Source organism: Pseudorca crassidens, chromosome 1, assembly GCF_039906515.1.
Source record: "Pseudorca crassidens isolate mPseCra1 chromosome 1, mPseCra1.hap1, whole genome shotgun sequence".
NCBI lineage: Eukaryota > Metazoa > Chordata > Mammalia > Artiodactyla > Delphinidae > Pseudorca > Pseudorca crassidens.
In genome coordinates this window covers 116719367-116745722 of record NC_090296.1, presented here as the reverse complement: position 1 = coordinate 116745722, position 26356 = coordinate 116719367, and the positions used below count along the sequence as shown (strand labels likewise).

At 39.4% G+C, this 26356-nt stretch overlaps 1 long non-coding RNA gene across 2 annotated transcripts in view; it reads right to left on the bottom strand.

Annotated features, from left to right (window-relative positions):
- Window positions 1-26356, bottom strand: part of LOC137231485 (uncharacterized) — a 65174-nt gene that overhangs the window by 18972 nt on the left and 19846 nt on the right. For both annotated transcript variants that reach the window (XR_010946581.1, XR_010946577.1), the window contains one exon: window positions 21855-21968. This is a non-coding gene — a long non-coding RNA (uncharacterized lncRNA). The remainder of the gene's footprint in view (window positions 1-21854; window positions 21969-26356) is intronic.

The window sequence follows — 26356 nt, the reverse complement described above, 5'->3', positions numbered from 1 at the left end:
TTTCCTCCTGACCCCAGACCCTCCTTAACCCCTGACAAGCATGATTGTGTTCTCCATTTCTATAATTTCATCTTTTAAGAATTTTGTATAAGTGGAATCATACAGTATGTAAATGTTTGGGATTGTCTAATTTCACTCAGCATAATTCTCTGTAGACTCATCCCAGTTGTTGTATCAATAGCTCCCTCCTTTTCATTGCTGAGTAGTATTTCATGATACAGATGTACCAGAGCTTAACCATTCCACCCATTCTAGGACATGTGGGTAGTTTCTAGTTTTTGGCTATTATGATAAAACTGTATAAGAATTCCTGTATAGGTTTCTATGTAAACATAAGTCTTCATTTCCCTGGGATAAATACCCAGGAGTGCAATAACTAGATTGTAGGGAAATTGCATGGTTAGTTTTCAAAGAAACTCTCTCTTTTCTAGAGAGGCCATTCCATTTTACATTCCCACCAATAATATGTAAATTATCCAGTTTCTCCTCATCCTTGCCGGCATTGGTGTTGTCACAATTTTTTTTTTTTTAATTTTAGAAATTCTGCTGGTTGTGTAGTGGTAGCTTATGGTGGATTTAATTTGCATCTCCCTAATGGTTAATGATGTTAAACATCTTTCCAGGGACTTCTCTGGTGGTCCAGCAGTAAAGACTCTGCACTCCCAATGCAGGGGGCCCAGGTTCGATCCCTGGTTGGGGAACTAAGATCTCACATACCACAACTAAGCCCGCCTGCCACAACTACTGAGTCCGCGCACCACAACGAAGAGCTCGCGTGCCACAATGGAGACCCAGCACAGCCACAATTAAAAAACATTTTTTTTCCATGTGCCTATCTGCCATCACTACATCCTTTTTTTGGTGAAATGTCACTTCATGTATTTTGTCTGTTTTCTTGTTAGATTCTTTCTTCTTATTTCCTTTTTCTTTTCCTTTCTTCTTTTTTTTTTTAAACTGTTGAATTTTGAGAGTTCTTTATGCATACTAGTTACTAGTCTTTTGTCACATATGTGGTTTGCAAATACTTTCTGCCCCTCTTAACATCCTCTTTTCATCCTCTTAACATGGTCTTTTGCAGAGCGCAAGTTTTTAATTTTAATGAAGTCCAGTTAATCCTTTTATGGATGATGCCTTTGGTGTCAAGACTAAGAACTCTGTGTTTAGCACTATATGTGGAAGATTTTCTCCTATGTTTTTACCTAAAAGTTTTATAGTTTTACATTTTATTTTTAAGTCCATGATCCATTTTGAGTTAATTTTTATATAAGGTGTGAGGCTAAGGTTGAGGGTTTGTTTGTTTTTAACCTATGAATGTCCAATTACTCCAGCACCATATTTTGAGAAGTCTGTCTTTCCTCCATTGAATTGCTTTTGCACCTTTGTAAAAAAATCAATTAGGCATATATGTGGAGATCTATTTCTATCTATCTATCTATCTATTTCTGGATACTCTATTCTATTGATCTAGCGTTTATCCTTCTGCCAATAGCACACAGTCTTGATTACTGTAGCTACTTAATAAATCTTGAAATTAAGTAGATGAATTACTTCCATTTTTTCTTATTTAAAATTGTTTTAGTTATTCTAGCTTCTTTGCCTTTCCATATAAATTTTATAAAAACCTTGCCCATGTCTACAAAAAAATGTGTGATTTTGATAGAAACTGCATTAAACTTATATATCACTTTAGAGATGAGTGGCATCCTTACTGTGCTGAGCCTTCCAATCCATTCACACAATGTCTCTCCATTTATTTAGACCTTCTTTGATTTCTTTCATTAGTGTTTTGAGTTTTCAGCACACAAGCCCTCTCATGTTTTGTTAGATTTATGCTTAAGTATTTCATTTTTTGAACAATTTAAAATGGTATTTTATTTTAATTTCAGTGTTCACATGGTCATTACTAGAATATAGAAATATAATTGATTTTGTTATGTGGATCTTGTATCCTGAAAACTTGCTGAACTCACTTATTAGTTTTAGAAGGGTTTTTTGGGTAGATTCTTTGGAATTTTAGGCAGACAATCATATCATTTGCAAATAGTGCCATTTTTGTTTCTTTCCTAAAATCTTTTTCTTTTTTTTTTTTTTTTGCGGTACGCGGGCCTCTCACCGCTTCGCCCCCTCCCGCCGCAGAGCACAGGCTCCAGACGCGCAGGCCCAGTGGCCATGGCCCACGGGGCCAGCCGCTCCGCAGCATGCAGGATCCTCCCGGACCAGGGCATGAACCCGCGTCCCCTGCATCGGCAGGCGGACTCTCAACCACTGCACCACCAGGGAAGCCCCCTAAAATCTTTATTCCTTTAATTTCCTTTTCCTGCCTTAATGCTCTGACTAGAACTTCCTGCAGTATGTTGATGAAAGTGGAAATACTTGCCTTGTTCCTGAAATTTGGGAGAAAGAATTTGGTCTTTCTCCAGTAAGTAAAATGTTAGCTGTAGATTTTTTTCTATCAAATTGAGGAAGTTCCCTTCTGTTCCTTTTTTTCTAAGAGTCTTTATCAAGAATGGATGTTGAATTCTGTCAAATGCTTTTTCTGAAATGACTGATATGACTGAGTGATTTTTCTCCCTTAGACTGTTAAAGTGGATTACAGTAATTGATCTTCAAATGTTGAATCAACCTTGCATCCTGGGAATAATCTCCACTTTGTTATAGTGTATAGTTCTTTTTGTATAGTGCTGAATTCTATTTTCTAATATTTTGTTAAGGATTTTGCATGTATATTCATGATGAATATTGGTTTGTAGTTTTCTTTTTTGTACTGTTTTTATTTGTTTTTGGTATCAGGGGAATACTAGTTTCATAAAGTGAATTGGTAAGTAATTGGTAAGTATTCTCTCTTATTTTCTGGAAGAGATTGTGTAGAATTGGTGTTAATTCTTTAAATATTTTGTAGACTTTTCCAGTGAAACCACCTGGGCCTGAAGCTTTCTTTTGGGGGGAGTTTTTATCAGTTTCCTTAATAGTTTATAGGGCTAGTTACTCAAGTTATCTGTTTCATCTTAAGTAAGTTGTGACAGTTTGTGTTTTTTTAGGAATTGGTCTTTTTTCATCTAAGTTGTCAAGTGTATGTGTGTAGTTGTTCTTAGTATTTCCTTATTTTTCTTTTGATCTCTGCAGGGTCTATAGTGATAACCTCAATTTCATTCCTGATATTGGTAATTCATGCCTTCTCTCATTTTTGCTTTGTCTTCCTAGTTTTGTCAATTTTATCAATCTTTTCAAAGAACCAGCTCTTTGTTTCATTGATTTTTTTCTATAGATTTTTCTGTTTTCAATTTCATTGATTTCTCTTCTTGTCCATATTCTTTCCTTTCGTCTTCTTGCATTGAGTTTATTTTACTCTCTTTCTAGGTTCTTGAGGTTCTTGAGAGCTTAGATTGTTGATCTGGGATTTTTCCCTCTTTTCTAATGTATGCATTTAGTGCTAAAATTTCCCTCTCAGCACCGCTCTAACTGCATTCCACAAATTTCTATATAATTTATTTTTATTTGAATTCAGTTCAATGTATTTTTAAAAATTTTTATCTAGGTAAAGTCAATTTACAATATTATGTTAGTTTCAGGTGTACAGCAAAGTGATTCAGTTATATATATTTTTTCAGATTATTTTCCATTTTAGGTTATTACAAGATATTGAATATAGTTCCCTGTGCTATACAGTAAATCCTTGTTGCTTATCTGTTTTATATATAGTAGTTTGTATCTGTTAATCCCATAATCCTAATTTATCCCTACCACCCCTTCTTTCCCCTTTGGTAACCATAAGTTAGTTTTCTACACCTGTGCTGTACAATGTATTTTTTATTTCTCTTGTGACATCTTCTTTGATCCATGAATTTTTTGTTAGTAGTGTGCTGTTTAGCTTCTAATCGTTTAAAAATCTCACTGTTATCTTTTTGTTATTGATATCTAGTTTGATTCCATTGTGTTCAAAGAAGAAACTCTTCATGATTTTAATTCTTAAATTTGTTGAGGCTTGTTTTATGGCCCAGGATATGGTCTATCCTTGCATATCTTGGTATATTCTGTTAAGGGCTTCGAAGGAACGTGTAATTTTGTTGTTTTTGGGTGGAACGTCCTAAAAATGTCAATGAAATCCTGTCAGTTGTTGTTTTCCTCTTTATCCTTGCTGATTTTCTGTCTAGCTCTATCTCTTGTTGAGAAAGGAGTATTGAAGTCTTCAACTCCAAGTGTGGATTTGTCTATTTCTCCTCTCAGCTCTATCAGGTTTTTTGTTTGTTTGTTTGTTTTAGCTCTATCAGTTTTTGCTTCATATATTTTGCAGCTTTGTTGTTGGTATATATACATTTAGGATTGTTACACTTTCTTGGTAGATAGGTCCCATTATCACTGTGTAATGTCCCTCTTTGTCCCTGGTAAAATTGTTTGCTCTGAAGTCTACTTTATCTGATATTAATATAGCCACTCCTGCTTTCTTTTGATTGCTATCTGCATGGGAGTTATATTTTCTAAAGAGCTTCTTTAAAATGGAAAATAGATGATGAGAATTCTAGTTACATACTTTTTAAAAATGGAGTGAACTTTTAGTTTTCCATAGTGAAAAGGACCCGAAATTGCAAAGACCAAGCAGCATTGCTGAATTTACTCCCCATGCGCTCTCTTGTGGGTGAACAAATTAATAAAAAAAAAAAAAAGAAATGAATCCTAGTAACTTTGATATGCCTGATTCAAAGCTGACATATACCAATCCTTGTAGAATTTATGCCAAAGAACAGAACTACAGTCAGAGGTCTTCTGCTAATTTGTATTTTATGGTGATGATTCTCCCAACCTCTAGAATTTTGCTGGATTCCCCCAGGCCTCACATTCACAAAAGATCTTAAATATAAAATTTTAATATTTTTTCCAAATGAAACCATACATATAACCACAGAGGCATGTAAACAAAACTGAAAGAGGCTTATCCAGGAAGTTTAAACTTGTGGTCCATTACTGGACCACATTGCTGATTCTGTGTTGTGAATTAATATTTTTATGAATTCTGTAATCATCTTCTATTAGCACAATTATAGTAAATTTTATTATTTCTGATTTTTTTGTATTAAAATGGCCAATTTTTAAAATGTAGATATTTAAAATATGCTTTAATACTTGTGGCCCCATTCAGACACTTCTTCATTTTATGAAGAAATGGCCCCATTCAGACATTTCTTCATTTAACTTACCAGGAATCCTAAAAAATGGCATTAACAGAGTTCTCTTTTGATGGCTCTGGTGAGTCCTGAGTCCTTTGAGTATAGTATGCCCTGATCTAGGATGACTGGATTCATATTAGCTGATTATCTAGGCTTTTATCTAGAAAGAAACAGAGCCCAGGTATTTTTCCCCTTGTGTTGGAACAGCACCTTGGAAGAATCAACACTAGAAGTGTTGCTTTCTACCCACCCTCATGAAACATCAGGCTGGGATGCTGATCTACCAATTCAAATAAACCATTTAACAAAACTAAAATGTATCACATCTTGTCCTTTATGTCTGTAATAGGAGGCAGATTCCCAAACTAAATACAAATACAGAGTAGACATTTTATCACCTTTTCTGGAAAGCCAAAAGCTTTCTCAAAATCCACTTGAAAGCTGATGCCACGACTGTGTAATATAAATACAGGCCAAGGACCAAGTTCCAGTCCTTCAAATTGGGATATTTTTTGGTGAATCTAGATATTTAAAAAATTCATATCCTCCAAATTACAGAGGATGGTGGAAAATGTCAGGAGAGTTAATGGCCTTACTAAATTGAACACTGTCATGAGTTAAAAGACAAAAAGAGGGCTTCCCTGGTGGCGCAGTGGTTGGGAGTCTGCCTGCCGATGCAGGGGACACGGGTTCGTGTCCCGGTTCGGGAAGATCCCACATGCCACGGAGCGGCTGGGCCCGTGAGCCATGGCCACTAAGCCTGCGCGTCCAGAGCCTGTGCTCTGCAACGGGAGAGGCCACAATAGTGAGAGGCCCGCGTACCGCAAAAAAAAAAAAGACAAAAAGAAAAATCGGTCCACAACACAACTGACGTTCATGTCATTCCACTGTTCACTCACTGGAGGTGACAGCCCGAGGCAGCACTGTGATCAAAGAGAAAGGCGGAGGGCTTCCCTGGTGGCGCAGTGGTTAAGAATCCGCCTGCCAATGCAGGGGACACGGGTTCGAGTCCTGGTACAGGAAGATCCCACATGCCACGGAGCAACTAAGCCCATGCAACACAACTACTGAGCTTGCACTCTAGAGCCTGTGAGCCACAACTACTGAAACCCACGCACCTAGAGCCCATGCTTCGCAACAAGAGAAGCCACCACAATGAGAAGCCTGTGCACCACAACAAAGAGTAGCCCCCGCTTACCACAATTAGAGCAAGCCTGTGCACAGCAACGAAGACCCAACTCAGCCATAAATAAATAAATAAAATTTATTAAAGAAAAAGAGAAAGGTGGAATTATGTGTGGGTTACATGTTACCATCTTCATATTGGCACGGTCTGGCAGAGCCATATATAGGTGTTATGATGGGATTCAAGCCTTGAAATCATGATATTTGTGATCAGAATTAATGGAGGTTTTCATCTGTTATCCATTGCTACTTTAAAAACAAAACAGAATCCTTCTGAGGCTTAAAAGATAAATATTAAAAGAGCAAATGGGTACAGAAGTCTCATTAACTGATTACTTAGGATCACTTCTCTCAAACCACTGACATATTAATTTGAAGCAAAGTTTAAATTGTTTTGTTATGGTTTAAATAAGTAATACACTCACATGGGTCAAAAATCAAACAAAGAGCTGTGCAATAAGAATAAAATACCTAGGATCAAACCTACCTAAGGAGACAAAAGAACTGTACTCCGAAAATTATAAGACATTGATGAAAGAAATTGAAGATGACACAAACAGATGGAAAGATATACCATGTTCTTGGATTGGAAGAATCAATCTTGTTAAAATGACCATATAACCTAAAGCAATCTACAGATTTAATGCAATCCCTATCAAATTACCAACGGTATTTTCCTCAGAACTAGAATAATTTTAAATTTTGTGTGGAAACACAAAAGACTCTGAATAGCCAAAACAGTCCTGAGAAAAAAAAAACAGAGCTGGAGGAATCATGCTCTGGGACTTCAGACTATACTACAAAGCTACAGTCATTAAAGAGTATGGTACTGGCACAAAAACAGACACAGATCAATGGAACAGGATAGAAAGCCCAGAAATAAACCCACACACCTATGGTCAATTAATCTACAACAAAAGAGGCAAGAATATACAATGGAGAAAAGATAGTCTCTTCGATAAGTGGTGCTGGGGAAACTGGACAGCTACATGTAAAAGAATGAAATTAGAACATTCTCTAACACTATATACAAAAATAAACTCAAAACAGATTAAAGACCTAAATGTAAGACAGGATACTATAAAATTCCTAGGGGAAAACATAGGCAGAACACTCTTTGACATAAATTGCAGCAATAGTTTTTTGGATCCATCTCCTAGAGTAAAAGCAAGAATAAACAAATGGGGCCTAATTAGACTTAAAAGTTTTTGCACAGCAAAGGAAACAATCAACAAAATGAAAAGAAAACCTATAGAATGGGAGAAAATATTTGCAAATGATGAGACTGACAAGGGAGGGAATAATTTCCAAAGTATCCAAACACCTCATACAGCTCAATAAAAATAAAAAATGGGCAGAACCTAAGTAGACGTTTCTCCAAAGTGGATATACAGATGGCCAACAGGCATGTGAAAAGATGTTCAATATTGCAAATTATTAGAGAAGTGTAAATCAAAACTACAGTAAGGTATCACCTCACACCAGTCAGAATGGCCATCATCAAAAAGACTACAAATAGGGCTTCTGGGAAGATGTCGGAAGAGTAAGACGCAGAGATCACCTTCCTCCCCACAGATACACCAGAAATACATCTACACGTGAAACAACTCCTACAGAACACCTACTGAACGCTGGCAGAAGACCTCCCAAAAGGCAAGAAACCCCCCACGTACCTGTGTAGGGCAAAAGAAAAAAGAATAAACAGAGACAAAAGGATACGGACGGGACCTGCACCAGTGGGAGGGAGCTGTGAAGGAGGAAAGGTTTCCACACACTAGGAAGCCCCTTCGCGGGCGGAGACTGCGGGTGGCAGAGGGGGAAGCTTCGGAGCCACGGAGGAGAGCACAGCAACAGGGGTGCAGAGGACAAAGCGGAGAGATTCCCACACAGAGGATCAGGGCCAACCAGCAGTCACCAGCCCGAGAGGCTTGTTTGCTCACCCGCCAGGGCGGGCGGGGCTGGGAGCTGAGGCTCGGGCTTCGGTCAGAGCGTCGAGAGAGAACTGGGGTTGGCGGCGTGAACACAGCCTGCAGGGGGTTAGTGCGCCAAGGCTAGCCGGGACGGAGTCCGGGGAAAAGTCTGGACCTGCCGAAGAGGCAAGAGACTTTTTCCTCCTTCTTTGTTTCCTGGTGCGCGAGGAGAGGGGATTAAGAGCGCTGCTTAAAGGAGCTCCAGAGACGGGCGCAAGCCGTGGCTAAAAGCGCGGACCCCAGAGACGGGCATGAGACGCTAAGGCTGCTGCTGCCGCCACCAAGAAGCCTGTGTGAGAGCACAGGTCACTATCCACACCCCCCTTCCAGGGAGCCTGTGCAGCCCGCCACTGCCAGGGTCCCGGGATCCACGGACAACTCCCCCGGGAGAGCGCACGGTGTGCCTCGGGCTGGTGCAACATCACGCCAGCCTCTGCCGCCACAGGCCCGCCCCGCATCATGCCCCTCCCTCCCCCCGGCCTGAGTGAGCCAGAGCCCCCGAATCAGAGGCTCCTTTAACCCCGTCCTGTCTGAGCGAAAAACAGACGCCCTCCGGCGACCTACACGCAGAGGCGGCGCCAAATCCAAAACTGAGGCCCTGGGATCTGTGAGAAAAAAGAAGAGAAAGGGAAATCTCTCCCAGCAGCCTCAGAAGCAGTGGATTAAAGCTCCACAATCAACTTGATGTACCCTGCATCTGTGGAATACATGAATAGACAACGAATCATCCCAAATTAAGGAGGTGGACTTTGAGAGAAAGATTTATGATTTTTTCCCCTTTTCCTCTTTTTGTGAGTGTGTATGTGTATGCTCTGTGGGAGATTTTTTCTTTATAGCTTTGCTTCCACCATTTGTCCTAGGGTTCTATCCATCCTTTTTTTAAATATTTTTTTCTTAATAATTATTTTTTATTTCAATAACTTTATTTTATTCTACTTTATCTTCTTTCTTTCTTTTTTCTTTCCTTCCTTCCCTCCTTTAGACAATGAATCATCCCAAATTGAGGAGGTGCACTTTGAGAGAAAGATTAATGATTTTTTCCACTTTTCCTCTTTTTGTGAGTGTGTATGTGTATGCTTCTGTGGGAGATTTTGTCTGCATAGCTTTGCTTCCACCATTTGTCCTAGGGTTCTATACATCCGTTTTGTTTTTGTTTTTTAATTTTTTCTTTTTTTTCTCTTAATAACTTTTATTTTAATAACTTTATTATTTTTTATCTTACTTTATCTTCTTTCTTTTTTTCCCTCCTTCCCTCCTTCCGTCTTTCCTCTCTGCCTCCTTTCTTTCTTTCTTTCTTTCTTTCTACTAATTCCTTCTTTCTACTTTTTCTCCCTTATATTCTGAGCCACGTGGACGAAAGGCTCTTAGTGCTACAGCCAGGAGTCACTGCTGTGCCTCTGAGGTGGGACAGCCAACTTCAGGACACTGGTCCACAAGAGACCTCCCAGCTCCACATAATATCAAACAGCAAAAATCTCCCAGAGATCTCCATCTCAACGCCAGCACCCAGCTAAACTCAACGACCGGCAAGCTACAGTGCTGGACACCCTATGCCAAACAACTAGCAAGACAGGAACACAATCCCACCCATTAGCAGAGAGGCTGCCTAAAATCATAATAAGTCCACAGACACCCCAAAACACACCACCAGACATGGACCTGCCCACCAGAAACACAAGATCCAGCCTCATCCACCAGAACACAGGCACTAGTCCCCTCCACCAGGAAGCCTACACAACCCGCTGAACCAACCTTAGCCACTGGGGACAGACACCAAAAACAACAGGAACTACGAACCTGCAGCCTGCAAAAAGGAGACCCCAAACACAGTAAGATAAGCAAAATGAGAAGACAGAGAAACACACAGCAAATGAAGGAGCAAGATAAAAACCCACCAGACCTAACAAATGAAGAGGAAATAGGCAGTCTACCTGAAAAGGAATTCAGAATAATGATAGTAAAGATGATCCAAAATCTTGGAAATAGAATAGACAAAATGCAAAAAACATTTAACAAGGACCTAGAAGAACTAAAGATGAAACAAGCAATGATGAACAACACAATAAATGAAATTAAATATACTCCAGAAGGGATCAATAGCAGAATAACTGAGGCAGAAGAACGGATAAGTGACCTGGAAGATAAAATAGTGGAAAAAACTACTGCAGAGCAGAATACAGAAAAAAGAATGAAAAGAACTGAGGACAGTCTCAGAGACCTCTGGGACAACATTAAATGCATCAACATTCGAATTATAGGGGTTCCAGAAGAAGAGAAAAAGAAAGGGACTGAGAAAATATTTGAAGAGATTATAGTTGAAAACTTCCCTAATATGGGAAAGGAAACAGTTAATCAAGTCCAGGAAGCACAGAGAGTCCCATACAGGATAAATCCAAGGAGAAATACAGCAAGACACATATTAATCAAACTGTCAAAAATTAAATACAAAGAAAACATATTAAAAGCAGCAAGGGAAAAACAACAAATAACACACAAGGGAATCCCCATAAGGTTAACAGCTGATCTTTCAGCAGAAACTCTGCAAGCCAGAAGGGAGTGGCAAGACATATTGAAAGTGAGGAAAGGGAAAAACCTACAGCCAAGATTACTCTACCCAGCAAGGATTTCATTCAGATTCGACAGAAAAATTAAAACCTTTATAGACAAGCAAAAGTTAAGCGAATTCAGCACTACCAAACCAGCTTTACAACAAATGCTAAAGGAACTTCTAGGCAGGAAACAAAAGAGAAGGAACAGACCTACAATAACAAACCCAAAACAATTAAGAAAATGGGAATAGGAACATACATATCGATAATTACCTTAAATGTAAATGGACTAAATGCCCCCACCAAAAGACACAGATTGGCTGAATGGATTCAAAAACAAGACCCATATATAAGCTGTCTACAAGAGACCCATTTCAGACCTAGAGACACATACAGGCTGAAAGTAAGGGGATGGAAAAAGATATTCCATGCAAATGGAAACCAAAAGAAAGCTGGAGTAGCAATTCTCGTATCAGACAAAATAGACTTTAAAATAAAGACTATTACAAGAGACCAAGAAGGACACTACATAATGATCAAGGGATCGATCCAAGAAGAAGACATAACAATTGTAAATATTTATGCACCCAACATAGGAGCACCTCAATACATAAGGCAAATACTAACAGCCATAAAAGGGGAAATCGACAGCAACACATTCATAGTAGGGGACTATAACACCCCACTTTCACCAATGGACAGATCATCCAAAATGAAAATAAATAAGGAAACACAAGCTTTAAATGATACATTAAACAAGATGGACTTAATTGATACTTATAGGACATTCCATCCAAAAACAACAGAATACACATTTTTCTCAAGTGCTCACGGAACATTCTCCAGGATAGATCATATCTTGGTTCACAAATCAAGCCTTGGTAAATTTAAGAAAATTGAAATCGTATCAAGTATCTTTTCCGACCACAACGCTATGAGACTAGATATCAATTACAGGAAAAGATCTGTAAAAATACAAACACATAGAGGCTAAACAATACACTACTTAATAACGAAGTGATCACTGAAGAAATCAAAGAGGAAATTAAAAAATACCTAAAAACAAATGACAATGGAGACACGGCGACCCAAAATCTATGGAATGCAGCAAAAGCAGTTCTAAGGGGGAAGTTTACAGCAATACAATCCTACCTTAAGAAACAGGAAACATCTCGAATAAACAACCTAACCTTGCACCTAAAGGAATTAGAGAAAAGAACAAAAAAACCCCAAAGTTAGCAGAAGGAAAGAAATCATAAAAATCAGATCAGAAATAAATGAAAAAGAAATGAAGGAAATGATAGCAGAGATCAATAAAACTAAAAGCTGGTTCTTTGAGAAGATAAACAAAATTGATAAACCATTAGCCAGACTCATCAAGAAAAAAAGGGAGAAAACTCAAATCAATAGAATTAGAAATGAAAAAGGAGAAGTAAAAACTGACACTGCGGAAATACAAGAGATCATGAGAGATTACTTACAAACAACTCTATGCCAATAAAATGGACAACCTGGAAGAAATGGACAAATTCTTAGAAATGCACAACCTGCCAAGACTGAATCAGGAAGAAATAGAAAATATGAACAGACCAATCACAAGCACTGAAATTGAAACTGTGATTAAAAATCTTCCAACAAACAAAAGCCCAGGACCAGATGGCTTCACAGGCGAATTCTATCAAACATTTAGAGAAGAGCTAACACCTATCCTTCTCAAACTCTTCCAAAATATAGCAAAGGGAGGATCACTCCCAAACTCATTCTACGAGGCCACCATCACCCTGATACCAAAACCAGACAAGGATGTCACAAAGAAAGAAAACTACAGGCCAATATCACTGATGAACATACATGCAAAAATCCTCAACAAAATACTAGAAAACAGAATCCAACAGCACATGAAACGGATCATACACCAGGATCAAGTGGGGTTTATTCCAGGAATGCAAGGAGTTTTCAATATATGCAAATCAATCAACATGATACACCATATTAACAAATTGAAGGAGAATAACCATATGATCATCTGAATAGATGCAGAGAAAGCTTTCGACAAAATTCAACACCCATTTATGATAAAAACCCTCCAGAAAGTAGGCATAGAGGGAACTTTCCTCAACATAATAAAGGCCATATATGACAAACCCACAGCCAACATCGTCCTCAATGGTGAAAAACTGAAAGCATTTCCACTAAGATCAGGAACAAGACAAGGTTGCCCACTCCCACCACTCTTATTCAACATAGTTTTGGAAGTTTTAGCCACAGCAATCAGAGAAGAAAAGGAAATAAAAGGAATCCAAATTGGAAAAGAAGATGTAAAGCTGTCACTGTTTGCAGATGACATGATACTATACATAGAGAATCCTAAAGATGCTACCAGAAAACTACTAGAGCTAATCAATGAATATGGTAAAGTTGCAGGATACAAAATTAATGCACAGAAATCTCTGGCATTCCTATACACTAATGATGAAAAATCTGAAAGTGAAATCAAGACAACACTCCCATTTACCATTGCAGCAAAAAGAATAAATATCTAGGAATAAACCTACCTAAGGAGACAAAAGACCTGTATGCAGAAAATTATAAGACACTGATGAAAGAAATTAAAGATGATACAAACAGATGCAGAGATATACCACGTTCTTGGATTGGAAGAATCAACATTGTGAACATGACTCTACTACCCAAAGCAATCTACAGATTCAATGCAATCCCTATCAAACTACCACTGGCATTTTTCACAGAACTAGAACAATGAATGTCACAATTTGTATGGAAACACAAAAAACCCCAGATAGCCAAAGCAATCTTGAGAACGAAAAATGGAGCTGGAGGAATCAGGTTCCCTGACTTCAGACTATACTACAAAGCTACAGTAATGAAGACAGTATGGTACTGGCACAAAAACAGAAAGATAGATCAATGGAACAGGATAGAAAGCCCAGAGTTAAACCCACGCATATATGGTCACCTTATCTTTGATAAAGGAGGCAGGAATGTACAGTGGAGAAAGGACAGCCTCTTCAATAAGTGGTGCTGGGAAAACTGGACAGGTACATGTAAAAGTATGAAATTAGGGCTTCCCTGGTGGCTCAGTGGCTGAGAGTCCGCCTGCCGATGCAGGGGACACGGTTTCGTGCCCCAGTCCGGGAAGATCCCACATGCCGCGGAGTGGCTGGGCCCATGAGCCATGGCCGCTGAGCCTGCGCATCCAGAGCCTGTGCTCCGCAACAGGAGAGGCCACAATAGTGAGAGGCCCGCATACCCCAAAAAATAAAAAATAATAATAAATTTAAAAAAAAGTATGAATTTAGATCACTCCCTAACACCATACACAAAAATAAGCTCAAAATGGATTAAAGACCTAAATGTAAGGCCAGAATCTATCAAACTCTTAGAGGAAAACATAGGCAGAACACTCTATGACATAAATCACAGCAAGGTCCTTTTTGACCCACCTCCTAGAGAACTGGAAATAAAAACAAAAATTAAAAAATGGGACCTAATGAAACTTCAAAGCTTTTGCACAGCAAAGGAAACCATAAACAAGACAAAAAGACAACCCTCAGAATGGGAGAAAATATTTGCAAATGAAGCAATCTGACAAAGGATTAATCTCCAAAATTTATATGCAGCTCAATAACAAAAAAACAAACAACCCAATCCAAAAATGGGCAGAAGACCTAAATAGACATTTCTCCAAAGAAGATATAGACTGCCAACAAACACATGAAAGAATGCTCAACATCATTAATCATTAGGGAAATGCAAATCAAAATTACAATGAGATACCATCTCATACCAGTCAGAATGGCCATCATCAAAAAATCTAGAAAAAATAAATGCTGGAGAGGGTGTGGAGAAAAGGCAACACTCTTGCACTGTTGGTGGGAATGTAAATTGATACATCCACTGTGGAGAACAGTATGGAGGTTCCTTAAAAATCTACAAAGTGAACTACCAAATGACCCAGCAATCCCACTACTGGGCATATACCCTGAGAAAACCATAATTCAAAAAGAGTCATGTACCAAAATGTTCATTGCAGCTCTCTTTACGATAGCCTGGAGATGGAAACAATCTAAGTGTCCATCATCAGATGAATGGATAAAGAAGATGTGGCACATATATACAATGGAATATTACTCAGCCATAAAAAGAAACAAAATTGAGCTATTTGTTATGAGGTGGATAGACCTAGAGTCTGTCATACAAAGTGAAGTAAGTCAGAAAGACAGAGACAAATACTGTATGCTAACACATATATATGGAATTTAAGGAACAAAATGTCATGAAGAACCTAGGGGTAAGACAGGAATAAAGACACAGACCTACTAGAGAATGGACTTGAGGATATGGGGAGGGGGAAGGGTGAGCTGTGAGAAAGGGAGAGAGAGGCATGGACATATATACACTACCAAACGTAAGGTAGATATCTAGTGGGATGCAGCCGCATAGCACAGCGAGATCAGCTTGGTGCTTTGTGACCGCCTGGGGGGGTGGGATAGGGAGGGTGGGAGGGAGGGAGAAGCAAGAGGGAAGAGATATGGGAACATATGTATACGTATAACTTATTCACTTTGTTATAAAGCAGAAACTAACACACCACTGTAAAGCAATTATACTCCAATAAAGATGTAAAAAAAAAGAAAAAACCTAAATTAGACCTACACTACTTGAGGAGACAGCTTCTAATTCTGGCAAATCCTGAATCACATGAATTAAGAAATTGAATCATGATAAAATAAAAGATAAAGTCCATGTTTGACAACTCAAAAAAAAAAAAAAGAAGACTACAAATAATAAATGCTGGAGAGGGTGTGAAGAAAAGCAAACCCTCCTACATTGTCAGTGAGAATGTAAATTGGTGCAGCCACTATGGAGACCAGCATAGAGGTTCCTTAAAAAACTAAAAATAGAGTTACCATGTGATCCAGCAATCCCATTCCTGGGCATATATCTGGAAAAGACGAAAACTCTAATTTGAAAAGACACATGCATATGTATAATAGATAACTAATAATAAGGACCTACTGTATAGCACAGGGAACTCTACTCAATACTCTGTAATGGCTTTCACAGGAAAAGAATCTAAAAAAGAGTGGATATATGTATAACTGATTCAGTTTGCTGTACACCTGAAACTAACACGTTGTAAATCAACTATACTCCAATAAAAATTTTAAAAAAGAAAAAGACACATACACCCCAATGTTCATAGCAGCACTATTTACAATAGCCAGCACATGGAAGCAACCTAAATGTCCATCAACAGCTACATGGTTAAAGAAGATGTGGCATATATGCACAATGAAATATTACTCAGCCATAAAAAAAGAATGAAATAATGTTATTTGCAGCAACATGGATGAACCTAGAGATTACCATACTAAGTGAAGTAAGTCAGAAGGGAAAGACAAATATCATACAATATCACTTATATGTGGACTCTAAAAAAATGATACAAATGAACTCATTTACAATACAGAAATAGACTCACAGACATAGAAAACAAATTTATGGTTACCAAAGGGGAAAGAGGAGAAGGGATAAATTGGGAATTTGAGATTAACAGACACAAACTACTATAATAAAATAGATGAACAACAAGGACTTGCTGTATAGTACAGGGAACTGTATTCAATATCTTGTAATAACCTATAATGGAAAAGAATCTGAAAAATATATATATTGGGCTGGCCAAAAAGTACCTTCAGTTTTTAACTAAAAATAAAAGACACATTTTTCATTTTCACCAAGAACTTTGTTGAAGAATGTATTCAACCATTTTGTTCCACTACCTTCTCCCATTTTTCAGGCAACTTCATAATTCCATCTTCCCCAAAATTTTTATCTTTTTGAGCAAAGAACTGTTCCAGATGCCCTTTACAGTCTTCCAGGGAATTGAAATTTTTTCCATTAAGAGAATTTTGTAAAGACCTAAATAAATGGAAATCCAAAGATGCAATGTCTGGTGAGTACAGCAGATGAATGAGAACTTCCCAGCCAAGCTGTAACAGTTTTTGCCTGGTCAGCAAAGAAACATGCGGTCTTGGGTTATCCTGATGCAAGATTCTGCATTTTCTGTTGACTAATTCCGGACGTTTTCGTCGAGTACTGCTTTCAGTTGGTCTAATTGGGAGTAGTACTTGTTGGAATTAATCATTCGGTTGTCCGGAAGAAGCCCATAATAGAGGAGTCCCTTCCAATCCCACCATACACACAACATCACCTTCTTTGGATGAAGACCGACCTTTGGTGTAGTTGGTGGTGTTTCATTTTGCTTGTCCCACGATGTTTTCCATTCCACATTGTTGTACAGTACCCACTTTTCATCACCTGTCACAATTTGTTTTTAAAACACAACGTTTTCATTACATTTCAGTAGAGAATCGCATGCAGAAATATGGTCAAGGTTTTTTTCGCTTAACTTCTGTGGAAACCAAACATCAAATTGATTCACATAACCAAGCTGTTGCAAATGATTTTCAGTGCTTGATTTGGATATTTTGAGTATGTCGGCTATCTCCCGCCTGGTATAACATTGGTTGTTCTCAGTTAATGTCTTGATTTGATCGCTATCAACTTCAACTGGTCTACCCGACCGTGGAGAATCATCCAGTGCAAAATCTCCAGCACAAAACGTTGCAAACCGCTTTTGACATGTTCGGTCAGTCACAGCACCTTCTGCATACACTGCACAAATCTTCTTTTGCGTTTCAGTTGTGTTTTTACCTTTCTTGAAATAATAAAGCATGATATGCTGAAAATGTTGCTTTTTTCTTCCATCTTCAATAGTAAAATGGCTACACAAAAATTCACCAATTTTGATGTCTTCTTTTAAATGCACACTGATATGACAGCTGTCACATACAATCTAACAAAATTGTTTCGAATGAAGTTAAAGACAACTAAGTGCTACTAGAGCCATCTTACAGAAAAAACCGTATGAACATTTTGGCCAACACTATATATATATATATATATATATATATATATATATATATATATATAACTGAATCACTTTGTTTTACACCTGAAACAAACACATTATAAATCAACTATACCTCAAAAAAATAAGTAAATAAAATTAAATTAAAATTTTTAAGGGCTTCCCTGGTGGCGCAGTGGTTCAGAATCTGCCTGCCAATGCAGGGGACACAGGTTTGAGCCCTGGTCTGGGAAGATCCCACGTGCCGCGGAGCAACTAGGCCTGTGAGCCACAACTACTGAGCCTGCGCGTCTGGAGCCTGTGCTCTGCAACAAGAGAGGCCACGACAGTGAGAGGCCCGCGCACCGCGATTGAGAGTGGCCCCCGCTTGCCGCAACTAGAGAAAGCCCTCGCACAGAAACGAATACCCAAGAGCGCTGCTTAAAGGAGCTCGAGACTGGCGTGAGCCGCGGCTAGAAGCGCGGACCCCAGAGACGGGCAGGAGACGCTAAGGCTGCTGCTGCCGCCACCAAGAAGCCTGTGTGCGAGCACAGGTCACTATCCATACCTCCCCTACGGGGAGCCTATGCAGCCCGCCACTGCCAGGTTACCAGGATCTAGGGACAACTTCCCCGGGACAATGCACGGCGAGCCTCAGGCTGGTGCAACGTCACTCAGGCCTCTGCCACCGCAGGCTCGCCCTGTACTCCGTACCCCTCCCTCCCCCACTGGCCTGAGTGAGCCAGAGTCCCCGAATCAGCGGCTCCTTTAACCCCGTCCTGTCCCAGCTAAGAACAGACGCCCTCCAGCGACCTACACGCAGAGGCTGGGCCAAATCCAAAGCTGAGGCCCTGGGATCTGTGAGAACAAAGAAGAGAAAGGGAAATGTCTCCCAGCAGCCTCAGAAGCAGCGGATTAAAGCTCCACAATCAACTTGATGTACCCTGCATCTGTGGAATACATGAATAGACAACGAATCATCCCAAATTGAGGAGGTGGACTTTGAGAGCAAGATTTATGACTTCTTCCCCTTTTCTTCTTTTTCTGAGTGTGTATGTGTATGCTTCTGTATGAGATTTTGTCTGTATAGCTTTGCTTCCACCATTTGTCCTAAGGTTCTATCCGTCCATTTTTTTTGTTTTGTTTTTTAATTTTTTTCTTAATAATTATTTTTTAATTTAATAACTTTATTATATTTATTTTATTTTACTTTATCTTCTTCCTTCCTTCCTTTCTTTCTTTCTTCCTACTTCTACTAATTCTTTCTCTCTACTTTTTCTCCCTTTTATTCTGAGCCGGGTGGATGAAAGGCTCTTGGTGCTGCAGCCAGGAGTCACTGCTGTGCCTCTGAGGTGGGAGAGCCAACATCAGCATACAGGTCCACAAGAGACCTCCCAGCTCCACATAATATCAAACGGCAAAAATCTCCCAGAGATCTCCATCTCAACGCCAGCACCCAGCTAAACTCAACGACCGGCAAGCTACAGTGCTGGACACCCTATGCCAAACAACTAGCAAAACAGGAACACAACCCCACCCATTAGCAGAGAGGCTGCCTAAAATCATAATAAGTCCACAGACACCCCAAAACACACCACCAGACGTGGACCTGCCCACCAGAAACACAAGATCCAGCCTCATCCACCAGAACACAGGCACTAGTCCCCTCCACCAGGAAGCCTACACAACCCGCTGAACCAACCTTAGCCACTGGGGACAGACACCAAAAACAACAGGAACTACGAACCTGCAGCCTGCAAAAAGGAGACCTCAAACACAGTAAGATAAGCAAAATGAGAAGACAGAGAAACACACAGCAAATGAAGGAGCAAGATAAAAACCCACCAGACCTAACAAATGAAGAGGAAATAGGCAGTCTACCTGAAAAAGAATTCAGAGTAATGATAGTAAAGATGATCCAAAATCTTGGAAATAGAATAGACAAAATGTAAGAAACATTTAATAAGGACGTAGAAGAACTAAAGATGAAACAAGCAATGATGAACAACACAATAAATGAAATTAAATATACTCCAGAAGGGATCAATAGCAGAATAACTGAGGCAGAAGAACGGATAAGTGACCTGGAAGATAAAATAGTGGAAAAAACTACTGCAGAGCAGAATACAGAAAAAAGAATGAAAAGAACTGAGGACAGTCTCAGAGACCTCTGGGACAACATTAAATGCATCAACATTCGAATTATAGGGGTTCCAGAAGAAGAGAAAAAGAAAGGGACTGAGAAAATATTTGAAGAGATTATAGTTGAAAACTTCCCTAATATGGGAAAGGAAATAGTTAATCAAGTCCAGGAAGCACAGAGAGTCCCATACAGGATAAAGCCAAGGAGAAATACGCCAAGACACATATTAATCAAACTGTCAAAAATTAAATACAAAGAAAGCATATTAAAAGCAGCAAGGGAAAAACAACAAATAACACACAAGGGAATCCCCATAAGGTTAACAGCTGATCTTTCAGCAGAAACTCTGCAAGCCAGAAGGGACTGGCAGGACACATTTAAAGGGATGAAAGAGAAAAACCTGCAACCAAGATTACTCTACCCAGCAAGAATCTCATTCAGATTTGATGGAGAAAGTAAAACCTTTACAGACAAGCAAAAGCTGAGAGAGTTCAGCACCACCAAACCAGCTTTACAACAAATGCTAAAGGAACTTCTCTAGGCAAGAAACACAAGAGAAGGAAAAGACCTACAATAACAAACCCAAAACAATTAAGAAAATGGGAATAGGAACATACATATCGATAATTACCTTAAATGTAAATGGACTATATGCTCCCACCAAAAGACACAGATTGGCTGAATGGATTCAAAAACAAGACCCATATATATGCTGTCTACAAGAGACCCACTTCAGACCTAGAGACACATACAGACTGAAAGTAAGGGGATGGAAAAAGATATTCCATGCAAATGGAAACCAAAAGAAAGCTGGAGTAGCAATTCTCGTATCAGACAAAATAGACTTTAAAATAAAGACTATTACAAGAGACAAAGAAGGACACTACACAATGATCAAGCGATCGATCCAAGAAGAAGATATAACAATTGTAAATATTCATGCACCCAACATAGTAGCAGCTCAATACATAAGGCAAATACTAGCAGCCATAAAAGGGGAAATCGACTGTAACATATTCATAGTAGGGTACTTTAACACCACACTTTCACCAATGGAGAGATTATCCAAAATGAAAATAAATAAGGAAACACAAGCTTTAAATGATACATTAAACGAGATGGACTTAATTGATATTTATACGACATTCCATCCAAAAACAACAGAATACACATTTTTCTCAAGTGCTCATGGAACATTCTCCAGGATAGATCATATCTTGGTTCACAAATCAAGCCTTGGTAAATTTAAGAAAATTGAAATTGTATCAAGTATCTTTTCTGACCACAACGCTATGAGACTAGATATCAATTACAGGAAAAGATCTGTAAAAAATACAAAAAAAAAAAAAAAAAAAAAAGAAACGAAGACCCAACACAGCCATAAATAAATAAATAAATATTTTAAAAGGTGTGCAATAAAAACTTTTGCATCCTCCAATTACTCAGTTCCTATGTGCTACCCTACTGATGATACACTTGCATCACTTTTTAAATTACTTCTAAGATATTTTTCAAAAAGGAATATATCATAACTACCCCCCTTCTTTACACAAAAGGTAGCATTAAGAGCATGATCTCTGAAGCCAGATTGCCCATGTTTAAACCCCAGTTCTTCCACAAATTAGCTGTGACTTTAAGCAAGTTTCATAACCTCTTAGTGCCTCGATTTCCTCACCTGTATAATAAGGTTGTCTCATATGGTTATTTGAGGATTAGATGAGCAAATATATGTATGAAGCCCTTAGGACAGGGCCTGGCACACAGTGAGCCACCTATATGTGACATGTGGTGCTGTCATCATAAGGAGGTGTGGTATCAGAAGTCCAAGTGCGTGAGCTCTGGAGTGAGACTGCCCAAGATCAAATCTTACTTCCTTACATGTGAAATGTAGAAAATAATAGTACTTACCCTCACAGGGTCGTTGTGAGATTGAAATGGACAGTGCCTCATACTGGGTAAGCATGGCTGTATTTCCTCAGGTCCAAAATGCCACGTATGTAAGACACATCATTATTTTATGGACTAGGAAAGAAAAAAAACATCCAATTAAATTATGACATGCCTTTGACTATAACACATCCTCATTTCAAGTATGTCACAAAGTGAAAAAATGCACATCTTAGAATTGATGAAATATGGGATACAAGTGTTAGCTATTACACTCTTATTTTCACTTAAAAATACATCTTGGATATCATTCTGTATTGGTGCAAAGAGAGCCTCTCCTTTTTTTTTTTTTAAGTGGCTATATAGTAATCCATTGTGTGGTTGAGCCATAAATTATTTAACTGGTCTCCTATTAGTTTCCAGTCTATTGCTGTTACAAACAATACCGCAATGAATAACCTTCCAGACGTGTCATTTTGCAAGCCTGCTAGTCTATCTGTAGGATAAATTTCCAGAACTGGCATTGCTGGGTCAAAGAGCACACGTATTTGAAATTTTGGCAGGTATTCTAAGCTCCAGTTTAAATGGTCAGTCTAATCTCACAAATTCTCACTCTAGAAAGCGATCTTACAGAAATTCTAGCACAAGTTGCAAAGACATATGGAATAACTATAGCAAGAATGTGTGACGTGGAGACATAGTGCAAAGAGCTCTACAATATAAACTCATCTAAGCCTCACAGTCCTATGAGGCGGGGCTAATTCTCCCCGTTTTACAGTTACGGAGACTGGACACAGAGGGGAAAGCTGCAGAAATGGATTGCGCCCAGGCAGCCTGTTTCTAGTCTGTGCTCTTAGCATGATACAAATATACTCTTTTGAAATTGTAAAAAAAAAAAAATTGAGAAGCCTGAATGTTCCAAAGTGAGTTAGTTAATATTATTATCGGGGGGGGGATAAATTAGGAGTTTGGGATTAACGAATACACACTACTACTCATAAAACAGGTAACCAACAAGGACCTACTCTATAGCACAGGGAACTATACTCAGTATTTTATAATAACCTACAAGTGAAAAGAATCTGAAAAAGAATATATATATACGTATCTGAAGCACTTTGCTGTACACCTAAAACTAACACAACATTGTAAATCAACTATACTTCAATAATATATATATGTATTGTTATAAATCTACACTGAGGGAAACAGTGTAACCATGATAAAGAATGAAGTAAATCTTCATACGGCAACCTTAACACATGTCCACAATGTATTGTCTTGTTAAAAAAATTTAAAAGGAGGCTGCAGGGCAGTTAGCACAGGCTGAGGACATTCCAAGAGATGTCAGTAGTCATGTATCAATCTGACAGATAGATAATAAAAGGTCTAGAAGGATAATTAAACAATTAAACATATTTACTCCAGGGATTCATGCCCTGGTCCGGGAAAATCCCACATGCCGCAGAGCAGCTGGCCCCGTGAGCCATGGCCGCTGAGCCTGCGCATCCGGAGCCTGTGCTCCGCAACGGGAGAGGCCACAGCAGTGAGAGGCCCGCGTACCACGAAAAAAAAAAAGATATTTACTCCAAATCCCCGATTGTGAGCGAGTGATAGGGACTTCACTTTGTACACTTCCAAATTATTTGAATGTTTTTACTGAGCCTGTTGTTGTTGTTAGGAGGTCATTTAATTCCAGACAACATTTTCCTTCATCCCTGCACCAATGTCATCAGAAACACCAAGAAATGATTGGGTATAAAAGGACACTACGGACCTTGTGAGTTTAAAAAAAAAAAAAGAAGAACCAACCCAGATTCAGAGAAATATAGTACTGACCTGTACTACTGTATTACTTGGGAAATGATTCAGCACAATCATCTACTAAAGTCACTTGTCAAATACTAATAGTATTTAAATGATTACAAGACAGTTCATTTTCCTTTAGCACTTTTCATATTGTTTCCTCCATTTCTAAGTTCTTTTGACCCCCTGGAATCTTCCCGAGCTGACTTGAATTTCTCTTTCACCAGATACCAATTAAAGTAAAATTTAAGCTCTTTTACACCAGGATGTGCGGGGGGTACTATCTATGAATGATCCTAAAAGGAATCCTTTTTTTTTTGAAAGGTCCAGTCTAGGCTGAGGTGGTGGAGTAGGTCTGAGCACACAGAGCAAAGTCATTGATGATTTCAGGAGAGGGAATTCCCTGGTGGTCCAGTGGGTAGGACTCTGCGCTTCCACAGCAGGGGCTACTCTTCATTGTGGTGCATGGGCTTCTCATTGCAGTGGCTTCTCTTGTTGCAGAGCATGGGCTCTAGGAGCGTGGGCTTCAGTAGTTGTGGGTCGTGGGCTCTAGAGCACAGGCTCAGTAGTTGTGGTACACGGGCTTAGTTGCTCTGCGACATGTAGGATCTTGCCAGACCAGGGATCAAACCCATGTCCCCTGCATTGGCAGGCAGATTCTTAACCACTGTGCCACCAGGGAAGTCCCTAAAGGCAATTTTTAAGGAATCAGTTCTCTACCAGGAAAGCCAAGAAGAGGACTAAAGTTTCATCTTCCTGTAAAGAACTGGGCTGCTGAGGTTCTCAGCAGGAAGCATCTCTTCCAGTCCACCAGACCCTCTGAGGTCCAAGCTGCTCCACTCACTTCAGGCTCTGGATAAAGTTCCCATCAGGGGATCCTAATTTTTCATGCTCTGTTCTTTTTGTCACCCTTTTCATACTTCTTAAAGTGGTCAGCTCTCCTTCCAACTTCATCTTACCTTTTCTTTCATTGTTAGCCTTTTTTCTCTTTCATACTTCTGCTGAGAGTGTTTTTTGGAGTATGGGGCATTTGGAAAACTTTAGGAGAAAAATGTTCTGCCTCCTTTCTCGTTGATCTAAAAATGTGATGTTCACTGTATCCTGGGAACCCTTTTTTTACTGTCCCATTATTATTCTGCCCTGGCATCTTGGAGGTGACTGGAAGGGGTTTCTGGAACTGATATGGTTCCTGAATTCGTAAACTCCCTTTGTGTCCTGAGGTCAGAGGGATCCACACTCTCTGGCCATGGTTTGAACCCTAAAGCTAGAAGTCATATTTGATGCCTTACAACAGAAAGGGACAGAATTTGTTGTCTTCTTTGAGATCTTTCCCATAACTTCTCATGTTCCTGGTGGACATTTGCTACTGGTGCTTTGAGGTTTGTACTTCCTTTCTTTTTCTTTACTTTCCTTATTTAACTAAAACATTGTCTTGGTTTTCTTCTGCTTCACGGTAGTATTCAAAACATCTATTCTTTTCAGCTGTTCTTCCTTCATGATGAAAGGGGTCAACTATGGATACTGGAAGAAGCCTGCTTCCTGATCCTGTGTCATTTCAAGAATACGCTTGTGATGGGGCGCCCCCCTCAGGGCCTGCCTCCTCCCCAAGGGGTGGTCCATCCCTCCCTGCCTTTCTTCTCCTTTATGAACCCGCCATCAATTCTCCTGCAAAGCTCAGCATCCAACCCCAAGCCATTTGCTCAGGAAGCTCCCTGTGCAGCCTCAGCCATAATGCCTCCCGTGCTTTTCACTGGAACTAAAGCACCACTTCCTGGTTGTGACTTTATGTGAAATATATAACTTCCTGGATTGCATCATTTCCTGGAGGTCAGCATCTCACCGAACCAACAACTTCCCCATTCAAATTTGTCCTTGTCACCTACAGTGTACTTGGAAGTCAATGCCTGATTTCAGTCCCTCGTTCAAAATTTGTTAAGAGTGTGTTAAGTGGGACTTCCCTGGTGGCGCAGTGGTTAAGAATCCGCCTGCCAATGCAGGGGACATGGGTTCGAGCCCTGGTCCGGGAAGATCCTACATGCCACGGAGCAACTAAGCCCGTGCGCCACAACTACTGAGCCTGTGCTCTAGATCCCACAAGCCACAACTACTGAGCCCATGTGCCACAACTATTGAAGCCCACAGGCCTACAGCCCGTGCTCCGCAACAAGAGAAGCCACCGCAATGAGAAGCCCGCGCACTGCAACGAAGAGCAGCCCCTGCTCACGGCAACTAGAGAAAGCCCGCGCGCAGCAACGAAGACCCAACTCAGCCAAAAATAAATAAATTAATTTAAAAAAGAGGGTGTTAAGTGTTCTTATCACAAACAAACAAAAGGACATAAGGAAACTTTGAGAGGTGATGTGTATGTCTATTGCTTTGGTTGTGGTAAAGATCTCACAAGTGTGAGCATGTGTCCAAATTCATAAAATTGCACACATTAAATCTGTGTCATTCTAGGTTTATCAGTTAGGCCACAATAGACCAGCTTTAAAATAACTCCAATCTTTTGTAATGCTCTGCAACATCTAGGGATTTTTTTGTATTTTTCAACCAACTCCTATATTTTTTTTAATATCTTTATTGGAGTATAATTGCTTTACAATGTTGTGTTAGTTTCTGCTGTTTAATAAAGTAAATCAGCTATATGCATACATATATCTCCATATCCCCTCCATCTTGCGTCTCCCTACCACCCTCCTTATCCCATTCTTTCTCTC